We start from the raw sequence: 16,734 nt of genomic DNA, 5'->3' as shown, positions 1-16,734 counted from the left end.
CACATTCCATTCTACTTTACAACCTAGGAACCCTACTTCCAGGAAGGTTCTGAACACTCTCTATTAATTTATATGGGAAGAGGATCTGTACATAAATATATATATATATAATGTTCAAATGAACTAGATTGTGTACACCTAGAATAAATAATATTCTAATCATTACCCGGATTAAAAAAACTAAAACAACAAAGAAGAGGTACTCAGACATAAATTTATGGGGTTTTTTCCTTGCACATTCCATTCTAATTTACAACCTAGGAACACGACCTCCACGAAAGCTCTGCTGCCCTAGTAATCCAGTTTGGGAATGGAGAAACGCTGCTGGCGTGTGGCCGTTTCCCACAACAGCAGCTTTCAACCCAGTGTAATGGTCACTAAATAGTAACAACAATTGCAAGCCTGTAAGTGACACACACCCTCAAAAACAATCCCGGGGTCGAAAATCGACCAAAAAATTCAGAAGAGGGCAAGGTTTCAAGAAGACAATTTCAAGACGTATATTTAACTCACATTTTCTCTTTTCTTTTTTTTTTTTTTTTGTTTCACAAAAAAGACCATGGAAAAAGCTCACCATCAGGAACTAATAAAGACACGCAAATCCAATCTACAAAAACTTTCACCAGACCACACTCAGAATGATCATCAGCAAAAAATCTCTAAACAATAAATAATCAAGGGGTTTTAGAGAACTGAGTACCCTCTAGCTGCTGGTGGGATGTCAAATGGTAACAGTCAGTAGTGAGAACAGAAAGCAGGTGAGTTTAAAGGTAAAAATTGAGCTCCCATATGATCTGGTAGGCCCATTACGGGCCCTATCACCTGAAAAGACCAGAATCAAACGACACAGGCTGACAATCCTACACTGCAGCACTATTTACCCTAGCCAAGACTTGGAACAACCAAAATGTCCATCAGCAGATGAATCCACAAGGAAGAAGTGGTCCATGTACACACAGGAATATTATTCCGATAAAAAATATAAATTAAATATAAAAAACAAACCTAAGGAAGGAGACATAAGCTTTGGGGGTGTATCCGTGCACAATCCACTCTAATTTCCAACCAAGGAACACTGCTTCCAGGGAGGTACTTTTTCCCTCGTAACCAGAGTGGGGAATGTAGAAATCCTGCCGCCCTGTGGCCCTTTGCCACAACAGCAGTTTTAAAACCTGTGCTAAAGGTCACTTCATATTCAAAAGGACTGCAGGGCTATAAATGACACCTGCCAACAAAATGTGTTGAGGGAGGTAATGGCCAAAAGAATTCAAAATATGGCACATACTTCAAGAAACCATTTGAATAGGTAAGCTGTACTCACTCTTTAAAAAACAACAAAAAAGTACATGGCTATAAGCTCAATATAAGGAATTAGAAGACATATGCAAATCCAGCCACAAAAGGGTATCAGCTCACACCAGTCAGAATGACCACCAGCAAAAAAATACAAACAATAAATCCTGAAGGGGTTGTGGAGAAATTCATACCCTCAACTTTAAGTGGCTCGTAAACTGGTAAGTGCCACTAATGAAAACAGAATGCAGCTGCCTTGAAAAGGTAAACATTGAGATACCATATGATCCCGCAAGCCCACTCCTTGGCCTATAACCTAAGAAGACAGAAATATAAAGACACAGGCAGGCAAAACTGCACGTCAGCAGTATTCAAATAGCCAAGACATGGAAAAAACCAAAAAGTCCATCAAGAGACGAATGGACACAGAAGCACTGGTACAGGTACACGTGGAATATTAGCCACGAAAAAAAAAAAATGAAACAATGCAGTTTACGGAACCATAGATGAGTCTGGAGGTAATCACACAACCTGAAGTAAGTCAGAAGGCAAAAGACACATACATACCCTGTGATATCAATTATAGGTGTTACCTAAAAATTGATACCAATGAAGATATTTCCACAGAGAAAGGCAATCACAGATTTCTTAAACAAACTTTTGGTTAACCAATTGGAAAGTTGTGAAGATTGGATACATTAGGATATTGGGGTTAACAGAGATATACAAACACACGTGAAATATATAATCACCAAAGACCTACGGAATTCCAAGAGAAGACTACTCAACACCGTGTCATAACCTACATTGGGTAGGGATCCGAAGATGAATAGATATATGTATATGTGTAAAAGAACCTCATCTTGCACACCTAGAACAAACAAAACATTGTAATCAAATTTGCTGTGATAACAAAAAAAATTAAATTTAAAACACGGACAAGACGTAATGAGACAACCTTATGGGGGTTTTTCCTGGCACATTCCATTCTAATTTACAACCTAGGAACAGGACTTCCTGGAAGGCTCTGTTGCCCTAGTAACCAGAGTTGGGCATGGAGAAATGCTGCAGCCTTGTGACCGTATCCTGCAACAGCAGCTGTTAACCCAGGGATAATGGTCACTTAATATTCACAATAATTGCAGACCTGTAAATGACACCAGCCATCAAAAAAAATCCTGGGATCGAAAATAGACCAAGAAATTCAAAACAGGGCAACATTTCAACACGACAATTTCAAAAGGTATATTTTACTCCCACTTCTTTTCTTTTTAAACAACAACAAAAAAAAACAGGCGTGGCAAAACGCTCAACATTAGGAATTATTAAAGACACGCAAATCCAGTCTACAAAAACGTATCCGAATGACCATCAGCAAAAATTCTGCAAACAATAAATGCCAAAGGGGTTGTGGAGAATTGCGTAGCCTCAGCTCTAAGTGGGATGTAAACTGGTAAGAGCCATCAATGAAAACAGAATGGAGGAGCCTTTACAAGGTAAACATTGAGCTACGATTCAATCCAGCAGGCCCACTGCTGGGTCTATCACCTGAGAAGACGAGAATCAGAAAGACACAGGCTAGCAATCCTGCCTTGCAGCAATATCTACCACAGAAAAGACTTGGAAGCAACCAAGATGTCCATCAACAGATGAATGCACAAAGAAGAAGTGGTCCATATACACAATGGAATATTACTCCGAGAAAAAATATAACTTAAATTTAAAAAACAAACATACGGAAGGAGACATAAGCTTTTGGAGGTTTATCCGGGCACATTCCACTCTAATGTAAAACCGAGAAACACAACTTTCAGGAAGATTCTGTTTCCCTAGTAACCAGAGTGTGTAATGTAGAAATGCTACCGTCCTGTGGCTGTTACCCACAACAGCAGCTTTAAAAGCTGTGCTAATGCTCACTTCATATTCACAAGCACTACGGGGCGGTAGATGACACCTGCCGTCTAAATGTCTTTTTTTTTTTTTTTAATGTCTTGAGGGAGGTAATCGCCACAAAAATTCACAATGTGGCACATACTACACGAAAACAATTTGAATATGTAAGTTTTACTCTTTAAAAAGAAAGAAAAAGCATATGGTTAATATCTCAATATAAGGAATTATTAGACGCATGCAAATTCAACCACAAAAAGGTATCAGTGCATTCCAGTGAGAATGACCATCAGCAAAAAAACTACAAACAATAAATGCCGAAGTGGTTGTGGAGAAATGCATACTCTCAACTTTAAGTGGGATGTAAACTGGTAACAGCCACTAATGAAAACAGAAAAAGGTGCCTTTAAAAGGTACATTTTGAGCTACCATATGATTCAGCGGGCCCAATCCTGGGCCTACGATCTAGGAAGACAGAATTGAATGACACAGGCAGGCAATAGTGCACTGTAGCAGTATTACAATAGACAAGACATGAAAACAACCAAAAAGTCCATCAAGAGACGAATGGACAGAGAAGAAATGGTACGGGTACACATGGAATATTAGCCACGAAAAAAAAATGAAACAATGCAGTTTGTGGAACCATACGTGAGTCTGGAGGTAATCACACAACTTGAAGTAACTCAGAAAGCGGAAGACACATATCCTATGGTATCACTCATAGGTGTTACCTAAAAATTGATACCCGTGAAGATATTTCCACAAAGAAAGGCAATCACAGATTCATTAAAGAAACTTATGGTTAACCAAATGGAAAGGTGTGAGGATTGGATACATTAGAATACTGGGGTTAACAAAGATATACAAACACATGTGAGATATATAATCGCCAAAGACCTACGGAATTCCAAGAGAAGGCTACTCAACATTGTGTCATAACCCACAGGGGAAATGGATCCGAAGATAAATAGATATATGTATAAAAGAACCACATCTTCCACACCTAGAACAAATGAAACATTGTAATCAGATTTGTTGTTATAAAAACTAAAAATAAAAATTAAATGAAAAAATGAACAAGAAGTAATGAGACATAAACTTATGGGGGTTTTTCCTGGCACATTCCATTCTACTTTACAACCTAGGAACCCTACTTCCAGGAAGGTTCTGAACACTCTCTATTAATTTATATGGGAAGAGGACCTGTACATAAATATATATATATATATAATGTTCAAATGAACTAGATTGTGTACACCTAGAATAAATAATATTCTAATCATTACCCGGATTAAAAAAACTAAAACAACAAAGAAGAGGTACTCAGACATAAATTTATGGGGTGTTTTCCTTGCACATTCCATTCTAATTTACAACCTAGGAACACGACCTCCAGGAAAGCTCTGCTGCCCTAGTAATCCAGTTTGGGAATGGAGAAACGCTGCTGGCGTGTGGCCGTTTCCCACAACAGCAGCTTTCAACCCAGTGTAATGGTCACTAAATAGTAACAACAATTGCAAGCCTGTAAGTGACACACACCCTCAAAAACAATCCCGGGGTCGAAAATCCACCAAAAAATTCAGAAGAGGGCAAGGTTTCAAGAAGACAATTTCAAGACGTATATTTAACTCACATTTTCTCTTTTCTTTTTTTTTTTTTTGTTTCACAAAAAAGACCATGGAGAAAGCTCACCATCAGGAACTAATAAAGACACGCAAATCCAATCTACAAAAACTTTCACCAGACCACACTCAGAATGATCATCAGCAGATAATCTCTAAACAATAAATAATCAAGGGGTTTTAGAGAACTGAGTACCCTCTAGCTGCTGGTGGGATGTCAAATGGTAACAGTCAGTAGTGAGAACAGAAAGCAGGTGAGTTTAAAGGTAAAAATTGAGCTCCCGTATGATCTGGTAGGCCCATTACGGGCCCTATCACCTGAAAAGACCAGAATCAAACGACACAGGCTGACAATCCTACACTGCAGCACTATTTACCCTAGCCAACACTTGGAACAACCAAAATGTCCATCAGCAGATGAATCCACAAGGAAGAAGTGGTCCATGTACACACAGGAATATTATTCCGATAAAAAATATAAATTAAATATAAAAAACAAACCTAAGGAAGGAGACATAAGCTTTGGGGGTGTATCCGTGCACAATCCACTCTAATTTCCAACCAAGGAACACTGCTTCCAGGGAGGTACTTTTTCCCTCGTAACCAGAGTGGGGAATGTAGAAATCCTGCCGCCCTGTGGCCCTTTGCCACAACAGCAGTTTTAAAACCTGTGCTAAAGGTCACTTCATATTCAAAAGGACTGCAGGGCTATAAATGACACCTGCCAACAAAATGTGTTGAGGGAGGTAATGGCCAAAAGAATTCAAAATATGGCACATACTTCAAGAAACCATTTGAATAGGTAAGCTGTACTCACTCTTTAAAAAACAACAAAAAAGTACATGGCTATAAGCTCAATATAAGGAATTAGAAGACATATGCAAATCCAGCCACAAAAGGGTATCAGCTCACACCAGTCAGAATGACCACCAGCAAAAAAATACAAACAATAAATCCTGAAGGGGTTGTGGAGAAATTCATACCCTCAACTTTAAGTGGCTCGTAAACTGGTAAGTGCCACTAATGAAAACAGAATGCAGCTGCCTTGAAAAGGTAAACATTGAGATACCATATGATCCCGCAAGCCCACTCCTTGGCCTATAACCTAAGAAGACAGAAATATAAAGACACAGGCAGGCAAAACTGCACGTCAGCAGTATTCAAATAGCCAAGACATGGAAAAAACCAAAAAGTCCATCAAGAGACGAATGGACACAGAAGAACTGGTACAGGTACACGTGGAATATTAGCCACGAAAAAAAAAAATGAAACAATGCAGTTTACGGAACCATAGATGAGTCTGGAGGTAATCACACAACTTGAAGTAAGTCAGAAGGCAAAAGACACATACATACCCTGTGATATCAATTATAGGTGTTACCTAAAAATTGATACCAATGAAGATATTTCCACAGAGAAAGGCAATCACAGATTTCTTAAACAAACTTTTGGTTAACCAATTGGAAAGTTGTGAAGATTGGATACATTAGGATATTGGGGTTAACAGAGATATACAAACACACGTGAAATATATAATCACCAAAGACCTACGGAATTCCAAGAGAAGACTACTCAACACCGTGTCATAACCTACATTGGGTAGGGATCCGAAGATGAATAGATATATGTATATGTGTAAAAGAACCTCATCTTGCACACCTAGAACAAACAAAACATTGTAATCAAATTTGCTGTGATAACAAAAAAAATTAAATTTAAAACACGGACAAGACGTAATGAGACAACCTTATGGGGGTTTTTCCTGGCACATTCCATTCTAATTTGCAACCTAGGAACAGGACTTCCTGGAAGGCTCTGTTGCCCTAGTAACCAGAGTTGGGCATGGAGAAATGCTGCAGCCTTGTGACCGTATCCTGCAACAGCAGCTGTTAACCCAGGGATAATGGTCACTTAATATTCACAATAATTGCAGACCTGTAAATGACACCAGCCATCAAAAAAAATCCTGGGATCGAAAATAGACCAAGAAATTCAAAACAGGGCAACATTTCAACACGACAATTTCAAAAGGTATATTTTACTCCCACTTCTTTTCTTTTTAAACAACAACAAAAAAAAACAGGCGTGGCAAAACGCTCAACATTAGGAATTATTAAAGACACGCAAATCCAGTCTACAAAAACGTATCCGAATGACCATCAGCAAAAATTCTGCAAACAATAAATGCCAAAGGGGTTGTGGAGAATTGCGTAGCCTCAGCTCTAAGTGGGATGTAAACTGGTAAGAGCCATCAATGAAAACAGAATGGAGGAGCCTTTACAATGTAAACATTGAGCTACGATTCAATCCAGCAGGCCCACTGCTGGGTCTATCACCTGAGAAGACGAGAATCAGAAAGACACAGGCTAGCAATCCTGCCTTGCAGCAATATCTACCACAGAAAAGACTTGGAAGCAACCAAGATGTCCATCAACAGATGAATGCACAAAGAAGAAGTGGTCCATATACACAATGGAATATTACTCCGAGAAAAAATATAACTTAAATTTAAAAAACAAACATACGGAAGGAGACATAAGCTTTTGGAGGTTTATCCGGGCACATTCCACTCTAATGTAAAACCGAGAAACACAACTTTCAGGAAGATTCTGTTTCCCTAGTAACCAGAGTGTGTAATGTAGAAATGCTACCGTCCTGTGGCTGTTACCCACAACAGCAGCTTTAAAAGCTGTGCTAATGCTCACTTCATATTCACAAGCACTACGGGGCGGTAGATGACACCTGCCGTCTAAATGTCTTTTTTTTTTTTTTTAATGTCTTGCGGGAGGTAATCGCCAAAAAAATTCACAATGTGGCACATACTACACGAAAACAATTTGAATATGTAAGTTTTACTCTTTAAAAAGAAAGAAAAAGCATATGGTTAATATCTCAATATAAGGAATTATTAGACGCATGCAAATTCAACCACAAAAAGGTATCAGTGCATTCCAGTGAGAATGACCATCAGCAAAAAAACTACAAACAATAAATGCCGAAGTGGTTGTGGAGAAATGCATACTCTCAACTTTAAGTGGGACGTAAACTGGTAACAGCCACTAATGAAAACAGAAAAAGGTGCCTTTAAAAGGTACATTTTGAGCTACCATATGATTCAGCGGGCCCAATCCTGGGCCTACGATCTAGGAAGACAGAATTGAATGACACAGGCAGGCAATAGTGCACTGTAGCAGTATTACAATAGACAAGACCTGAAAACAACCAAAAAGTCCATCAAGAGACGAATGGACAGAGAAGAAATGGTACGGGTACACATGGAATATTAGCCACGAAAAAAAAATGAAACAATGCAGTTTGTGGAACCATACGTGAGTCTGGAGGTAATCACACAACTTGAAGTAACTCAGAAAGCGGAAGACACATATCCTATGGTATCACTCATAGGTGTTACCTAAAAATTGATACCCGTGAAGATATTTCCACAAAGAAAGGCAATCACAGATTCATTAAAGAAACTTATGGTTAACCAAATGGAAAGGTGTGAGGGTTGGATACATTAGAATACTGGGGTTAACAAAGATATACAAACACATGTGAGATATATAATCGCCAAAGACCTACGGAATTCCAAGAGAAGGCTACTCAACATTGTGTCATAACCCACAGGGGAAATGGATCCGAAGATAAATAGATATATGTATAAAAGAACCACATCTTCCACACCTAGAACAAATGAAACATTGTAATCAGATTTGTTGTTATAAAAACTAAAAATAAAAATTAAATGAAAAAATGAACAAGAAGTAATGAGACATAAACTTATGGGGGTTTTTCCTGGCACATTCCACTCTACTTTACAACCTAGGAACCCTACTTCCAGGAAGGTTCTGAACACTCTCTATTAATTTATATGGGAAGAGGACCTGTACATAAATATATATATATATATAATGTTCAAATGAACTAGATTGTGTACACCTAGAATAAATAATATTCTAATCATTACCCGGATTAAAAAAATTAAAACAACAAAGAAGAGGTACTCAGACATAAATTTATGGGGTGTTTTCCTTGCACATTCCATTCTAATTTACAACCTAGGAACACGACCTCCAGGAAAGCTCTGCTGCCCTAGTAATCCAGTTTGGGAATGGAGAAACGCTGCTGGCGTGTGGCCGTTTCCCACAACAGCAGCTTTCAACCCAGTGTAATGGTCACTAAATAGTAACAACAATTGCAAGCCTGTAAGTGACACACACCCTCAAAAACAATCCCGGGGTCGAAAATCGACCAAAAAATTCAGAAGAGGGCAAGGTTTCAAGAAGACAATTTCAAGACGTATATTTAACTCACATTTTCTCTTTTCTTTTTTTTTTTTTTGTTTCACAAAAAAGACCATGGAAAAAGCTCACCATCAGGAACTAATAAAGACACGCAAATCCAATCTACAAAAACTTTCACCAGACCACACTCAGAATGATCATCAGCAGAAAATCTCTAAACAATAAATAATCAAGGGGTTTTAGAGAACTGAGTACCCTCTAGCTGCTGGTGGGATGTCAAATGGTAACAGTCAGTAGTGAGAACAGAAAGCAGGTGAGTTTAAAGGTAAAAATTGAGCTCCCATATGATCTGGTAGGCCCATTACGGGCCCTATCACCTGAAAAGACCAGAATCAAACGACACAGGCTGACAATCCTACACTGCAGCACTATTTACCCTAGCCAAGACTTGGAACAACCAAAATGTCCATCAGCAGATGAATCCACAAGGAAGAAGTGGTCCATGTACACACAGGAATATTATTCCGATAAAAAATATAAATTAAATATAAAAAACAAACCTAAGGAAGGAGACATAAGCTTTGGGGGTGTATCCGTGCACAATCCACTCTAATTTCCAACCAAGGAACACTGCTTCCAGGGAGGTACTTTTTCCCTCGTAACCAGAGTGGGGAATGTAGAAATCCTGCCGCCCTGTGGCCCTTTGCCACAACAGCAGTTTTAAAACCTGTGCTAAAGGTCACTTCATATTCAAAAGGACTGCAGGGCTATAAATGACACCTGCCAACAAAATGTGTTGAGGGAGGTAATGGCCAAAAGAATTCAAAATATGGCACATACTTCAAGAAACCATTTGAATAGGTAAGCTGTACTCACTCTTTAAAAAACAACAAAAAAGTACATGGCTATAAGCTCAATATAAGGAATTAGAAGACATATGCAAATCCAGCCACAAAAGGGTATCAGCTCACACCAGTCAGAATGACCACCAGCAAAAAAATACAAACAATAAATCCTGAAGGGGTTGTGGAGAAATTCATACCCTCAACTTTAAGTGGCTCGTAAACTGGTAAGTGCCACTAATGAAAACAGAATGCAGCTGCCTTGAAAAGGTAAACATTGAGATACCATATGATCCCGCAAGCCCACTCCTTGGCCTATAACCTAAGAAGACAGAAATATAAAGACACAGGCAGGCAAAACTGCACGTCAGCAGTATTCAAATAGCCAAGACATGGAAAAAACCAAAAAGTCCATCAAGAGACGAATGGACACAGAAGCACTGGTACAGGTACACGTGGAATATTAGCCACGAAAAAAAAAAAATGAAACAATGCAGTTTACGGAACCATAGATGAGTCTGGAGGTAATCACACAACTTGAAGTAAGTCAGAAGGCAAAAGACACATACATACCCTGTGATATCAATTATAGGTGTTACCTAAAAATTGATACCAATGAAGATATTTCCACAGAGAAAGGCAATCACAGATTTCTTAAACAAACTTTTGGTTAACCAATTGGAAAGTTGTGAAGATTGGATACATTAGGATATTGGGGTTAACAGAGATATACAAACACACGTGAAATATATAATCACCAAAGACCTACGGAATTCCAAGAGAAGACTACTCAACACCGTGTCATAACCTACATTGGGTAGGGATCCGAAGATGAATAGATATATGTATATGTGTAAAAGAACCTCATCTTGCACACCTAGAACAAACAAAACATTGTAATCAAATTTGCTGTGATAACAAAAAAAATTAAATTTAAAACACGGACAAGACGTAATGAGACAACCTTATGGGGGTTTTTCCTGGCACATTCCATTCTAATTTGCAACCTAGGAACAGGACTTCCTGGAAGGCTCTGTTGCCCTAGTAACCAGAGTTGGGCATGGAGAAATGCTGCAGCCTTGTGACCGTATCCTGCAACAGCAGCTGTTAACCCAGGGATAATGGTCACTTAATATTCACAATAATTGCAGACCTGTAAATGACACCAGCCATCAAAAAAAATCCTGGGATCGAAAATAGACCAAGAAATTCAAAACAGGGCAACATTTCAACACGACAATTTCAAAAGGTATATTTTACTCCCACTTCTTTTCTTTTTAAACAACAACAAAAAAAAACAGGCGTGGCAAAACGCTCAACATTAGGAATTATTAAAGACACGCAAATCCAGTCTACAAAAACGTATCCGAATGACCATCAGCAAAAATTCTGCAAACAATAAATGCCAAAGGGGTTGTGGAGAATTGCGTAGCCTCAGCTCTAAGTGGGATGTAAACTGGTAAGAGCCATCAATGAAAACAGAATGGAGGAGCCTTTACAAGGTAAACATTGAGCTACGATTCAATCCAGCAGGCCCACTGCTGGGTCTATCACCTGAGAAGACGAGAATCAGAAAGACACAGGCTAGCAATCCTGCCTTGCAGCAATATCTACCACAGAAAAGACTTGGAAGCAACCAAGATGTCCATCAACAGATGAATGCACAAAGAAGAAGTGGTCCATATACACAATGGAATATTACTCCGAGAAAAAATATAACTTAAATTTAAAAAACAAACATACGGAAGGAGACATAAGCTTTTGGAGGTTTATCCGGGCACATTCCACTCTAATGTAAAACCGAGAAACACAACTTTCAGGAAGATTCTGTTTCCCTAGTAACCAGAGTGTGTAATGTAGAAATGCTACCGTCCTGTGGCTGTTACCCACAACAGCAGCTTTAAAAGCTGTGCTAATGCTCACTTCATATTCACAAGCACTACGGGGCGGTAGATGACACCTGCCGTCTAAATGTCTTTTTTTTTTTTTTTAATGTCTTGCGGGAGGTAATCGCCAAAAAAATTCACAATGTGGCACATACTACACGAAAACAATTTGAATATGTAAGTTTTACTCTTTAAAAAGAAAGAAAAAGCATATGGTTAATATCTCAATATAAGGAATTATTAGACGCATGCAAATTCAACCACAAAAAGGTATCAGTGCATTCCAGTGAGAATGACCATCAGCAAAAAAACTACAAACAATAAATGCCGAAGTGGTTGTGGAGAAATGCATACTCTCAACTTTAAGTGGGACGTAAACTGGTAACAGCCACTAATGAAAACAGAAAAAGGTGCCTTTAAAAGGTACATTTTGAGCTACCATATGATTCAGCGGGCCCAATCCTGGGCCTACGATCTAGGAAGACAGAATTGAATGACACAGGCAGGCAATAGTGCACTGTAGCAGTATTACAATAGACAAGACATGAAAACAACCAAAAAGTCCATCAAGAGACGAATGGACAGAGAAGAAATGGTACGGGTACACATGGAATATTAGCCACGAAAAAAAAATGAAACAATGCAGTTTGTGGAACCATACGTGAGTCTGGAGGTAATCACACAACTTGAAGTAACTCAGAAAGCGGAAGACACATATCCTATGGTATCACTCATAGGTGTTACCTAAAAATTGATACCCGTGAAGATATTTCCACAAAGAAAGGCAATCACAGATTCATTAAAGAAACTTATGGTTAACCAAATGGAAAGGTGTGAGGATTGGATACATTAGAATACTGGGGTTAACAAAGATATACAAACACATGTGAGATATATAATCGCCAAAGACCTACGGAATTCCAAGAGAAGGCTACTCAACATTGTGTCATAACCCACAGGGGAAATGGATCCGAAGATAAATAGATATATGTATAAAAGAACCACATCTTCCACACCTAGAACAAATGAAACATTGTAATCAGATTTGTTGTTATAAAAACTAAAAATAAAAATTAAATGAAAAAATGAACAAGAAGTAATGAGACATAAACTTATGGGGGTTTTTCCTGGCACATTCCATTCTACTTTACAACCTAGGAACCCTACTTCCAGGAAGGTTCTGAACACTCTCTATTAATTTATATGGGAAGAGGACCTGTACATAAATATATATATATATATAATGTTCAAATGAACTAGATTGTGTACACCTAGAATAAATAATATTCTAATCATTACCCGGATTAAAAAAACTAAAACAACAAAGAAGAGGTACTCAGACATAAATTTATGGGGTTTTTTCCTTGCACATTCCATTCTAATTTACAACCTAGGAACACGACCTCCAGGAAAGCTCTGCTGCCCTAGTAATCCAGTTTGGGAATGGAGAAACGCTGCTGGCGTGTGGCCGTTTCCCACAACAGCAGCTTTCAACCCAGTGTAATGGTCACTAAATAGTAACAACAATTGCAAGCCTGTAAGTGACACACACCCTCAAAAACAATCCCGGGGTCGAAAATCGACCAAAAAATTCAGAAGAGGGCAAGGTTTCAAGAAGACAATTTCAAGACGTATATTTAACTCACATTTTCTCTTTTCTTTTTTTTTTTTTTGTTTCACAAAAAAGACCATGGAAAAAGCTCACCATCAGGAACTAATAAAGACACGCAAATCCAATCTACAAAAACTTTCACCAGACCACACTCAGAATGATCATCAGCAGAAAATCTCTAAACAATAAATAATCAAGGGGTTTTAGAGAACTGAGTACCCTCTAGCTGCTGGTGGGATGTCAAATGGTAACAGTCAGTAGTGAGAACAGAAAGCAGGTGAGTTTAAAGGTAAAAATTGAGCTCCCATATGATCTGGTAGGCCCATTACGGGCCCTATCACCTGAAAAGACCAGAATCAAACGACACAGGCTGACAATCCTACACTGCAGCACTATTTACCCTAGCCAAGACTTGGAACAACCAAAATGTCCATCAGCAGATGAATCCACAAGGAAGAAGTGGTCCATGTACACACAGGAATATTATTCCGATAAAAAATATAAATTAAATATAAAAAACAAACCTAAGGAAGGAGACATAAGCTTTGGGGGTGTATCCGTGCACAATCCACTCTAATTTCCAACCAAGGAACACTGCTTCCAGGGAGGTACTTTTTCCCTCGTAACCAGAGTGGGGAATGTAGAAATCCTGCCGCCCTGTGGCCCTTTGCCACAACAGCAGTTTTAAAACCTGTGCTAAAGGTCACTTCATATTCAAAAGGACTGCAGGGCTATAAATGACACCTGCCAACAAAATGTGTTGAGGGAGGTAATGGCCAAAAGAATTCAAAATATGGCACATACTTCAAGAAACCATTTGAATAGGTAAGCTGTACTCACTCTTTAAAAAACAACAAAAAAGTACATGGCTATAAGCTCAATATAAGGAATTAGAAGACATATGCAAATCCAGCCACAAAAGGGTATCAGCTCACACCAGTCAGAATGACCACCAGCAAAAAAATACAAACAATAAATCCTGAAGGGGTTGTGGAGAAATTCATACCCTCAACTTTAAATGGCTCGTAAACTGGTAAGTGCCACTAATGAAAACAGAATGCAGCTGCCTTGAAAAGGTAAACATTGAGATACCATATGATCCCGCAAGCCCACTCCTTGGCCTATAACCTAAGAAGACAGAAATATAAAGACACAGGCAGGCAAAACTGCACGTCAGCAGTATTCAAATAGCCAAGACATGGAAAAAACCAAAAAGTCCATCAAGAGACGAATGGACACAGAAGAACTGGTACAGGTACACGTGGAATATTAGCCACGAAAAAAAAAATGAAACAATGCAGTTTACGGAACCATAGATGAGTCTGGAGGTAATCACACAACTTGAAGTAAGTCAGAAGGCAAAAGACACATACATACCCTGTGATATCAATTATAGGTGTTACCTAAAAATTGATACCAATGAAGATATTTCCACAGAGAAAGGCAATCACAGATTTCTTAAACAAACTTTTGGTTAACCAATTGGAAAGTTGTGAAGATTGGATACATTAGGATATTGGGGTTAACAGAGATATACAAACACACGTGAAATATATAATCACCAAAGACCTACGGAATTCCAAGAGAAGACTACTCAACACCGTGTCATAACCTACATTGGGTAGGGATCCGAAGATGAATAGATATATGTATATGTGTAAAAGAACCTCATCTTGCACACCTAGAACAAACAAAACATTGTAATCAAATTTGCTGTGATAACAAAAAAAATTAAATTTAAAACACGGACAAGACGTAATGAGACAACCTTATGGGGGTTTTTCCTGGCACATTCCATTCTAATTTGCAACCTAGGAACAGGACTTCCTGGAAGGCTCTGTTGCCCTAGTAACCAGAGTTGGGCATGGAGAAATGCTGCAGCCTTGTGACCGTATCCTGCAACAGCAGCTGTTAACCCAGGGATAATGGTCACTTAATATTCACAATAATTGCAGACCTGTAAATGACACCAGCCATCAAAAAAAATCCTGGGATCGAAAATAGACCAAGAAATTCAAAACAGGGCAACATTTCAACACGACAATTTCAAAAGGTATATTTTACTCCCACTTCTTTTCTTTTTAAACAACAACAAAAAAAAACAGGCGTGGCAAAACGCTCAACATTAGGAATTATTAAAGACACGCAAATCCAGTCTACAAAAACGTATCCGAATGACCATCAGCAAAAATTCTGCAAACAATAAATGCCAAAGGGGTTGTGGAGAATTGCGTAGCCTCAGCTCTAAGTGGGATGTAAACTGGTAAGAGCCATCAATGAAAACAGAATGGAGGAGCCTTTACAAGGTAAACATTGAGCTACGATTCAATCCAGCAGGCCCACTGCTGGGTCTATCACCTGAGAAGACGAGAATCAGAAAGACACAGGCTAGCAATCCTGCCTTGCAGCAATATCTACCACAGAAAAGACTTGGAAGCAACCAAGATGTCCATCAACAGATGAATGCACAAAGAAGAAGTGGTCCATATACACAATGGAATATTACTCCGAGAAAAAATATAACTTAAATTTAAAAAACAAACATACGGAAGGAGACATAAGCTTTTGGAGGTTTATCCGGGCACATTCCACTCTAATGTAAAACCGAGAAACACAACTTTCAGGAAGATTCTGTTTCCCTAGTAACCAGAGTGTGTAATGTAGAAATGCTACCGTCCTGTGGCTGTTACCCACAACAGCAGCTTTAAAAGCTGTGCTAATGCTCACTTCATATTCACAAGCACTACGGGGCGGTAGATGACACCTGCCGTCTAAATGTCTTTTTTTTTTTTTTTAATGTCTTGCGGGAGGTAATCGCCAAAAAAATTCACAATGTGGCACATACTACACGAAAACAATTTGAATATGTAAGTTTTACTCTTTAAAAAGAAAGAAAAAGCATATGGTTAATATCTCAATATAAGGAATTATTAGACGCATGCAAATTCAACCACAAAAAGGTATCAGTGCATTCCAGTGAGAATGACCATCAGCAAAAAAACTACAAACAATAAATGCCGAAGTGGTTGTGGAGAAATGCATACTCTCAACTTTAAGTGGGACGTAAACTGGTAACAGCCACTAATGAAAACAGAAAAAGGTGCCTTTAAAAGGTACATTTTGAGCTACCATATGATTCAGCGGGCCCAATCCTGGGCCTACGATCTAGGAAGACAGAATTGAATGACACAGGCAGGCAATAGTGCACTGTAGCAGTATTACAATAGACAAGACATGAAAACAACCAAAAAGTCCATCAAGAGACGAATGGACAGAGAAGAAATGGTACGGGTACACATGGAATATTAGCCACGAAAAAAAAATGAAACAATGCAGTTTGTG

The sequence above is a fragment of the Eubalaena glacialis genome, chromosome 2 (assembly GCF_028564815.1).
Source record: "Eubalaena glacialis isolate mEubGla1 chromosome 2, mEubGla1.1.hap2.+ XY, whole genome shotgun sequence".
Lineage (NCBI taxonomy): Eukaryota > Metazoa > Chordata > Mammalia > Artiodactyla > Balaenidae > Eubalaena > Eubalaena glacialis.
Note: the sequence above shows the minus strand (reverse complement) of the source record.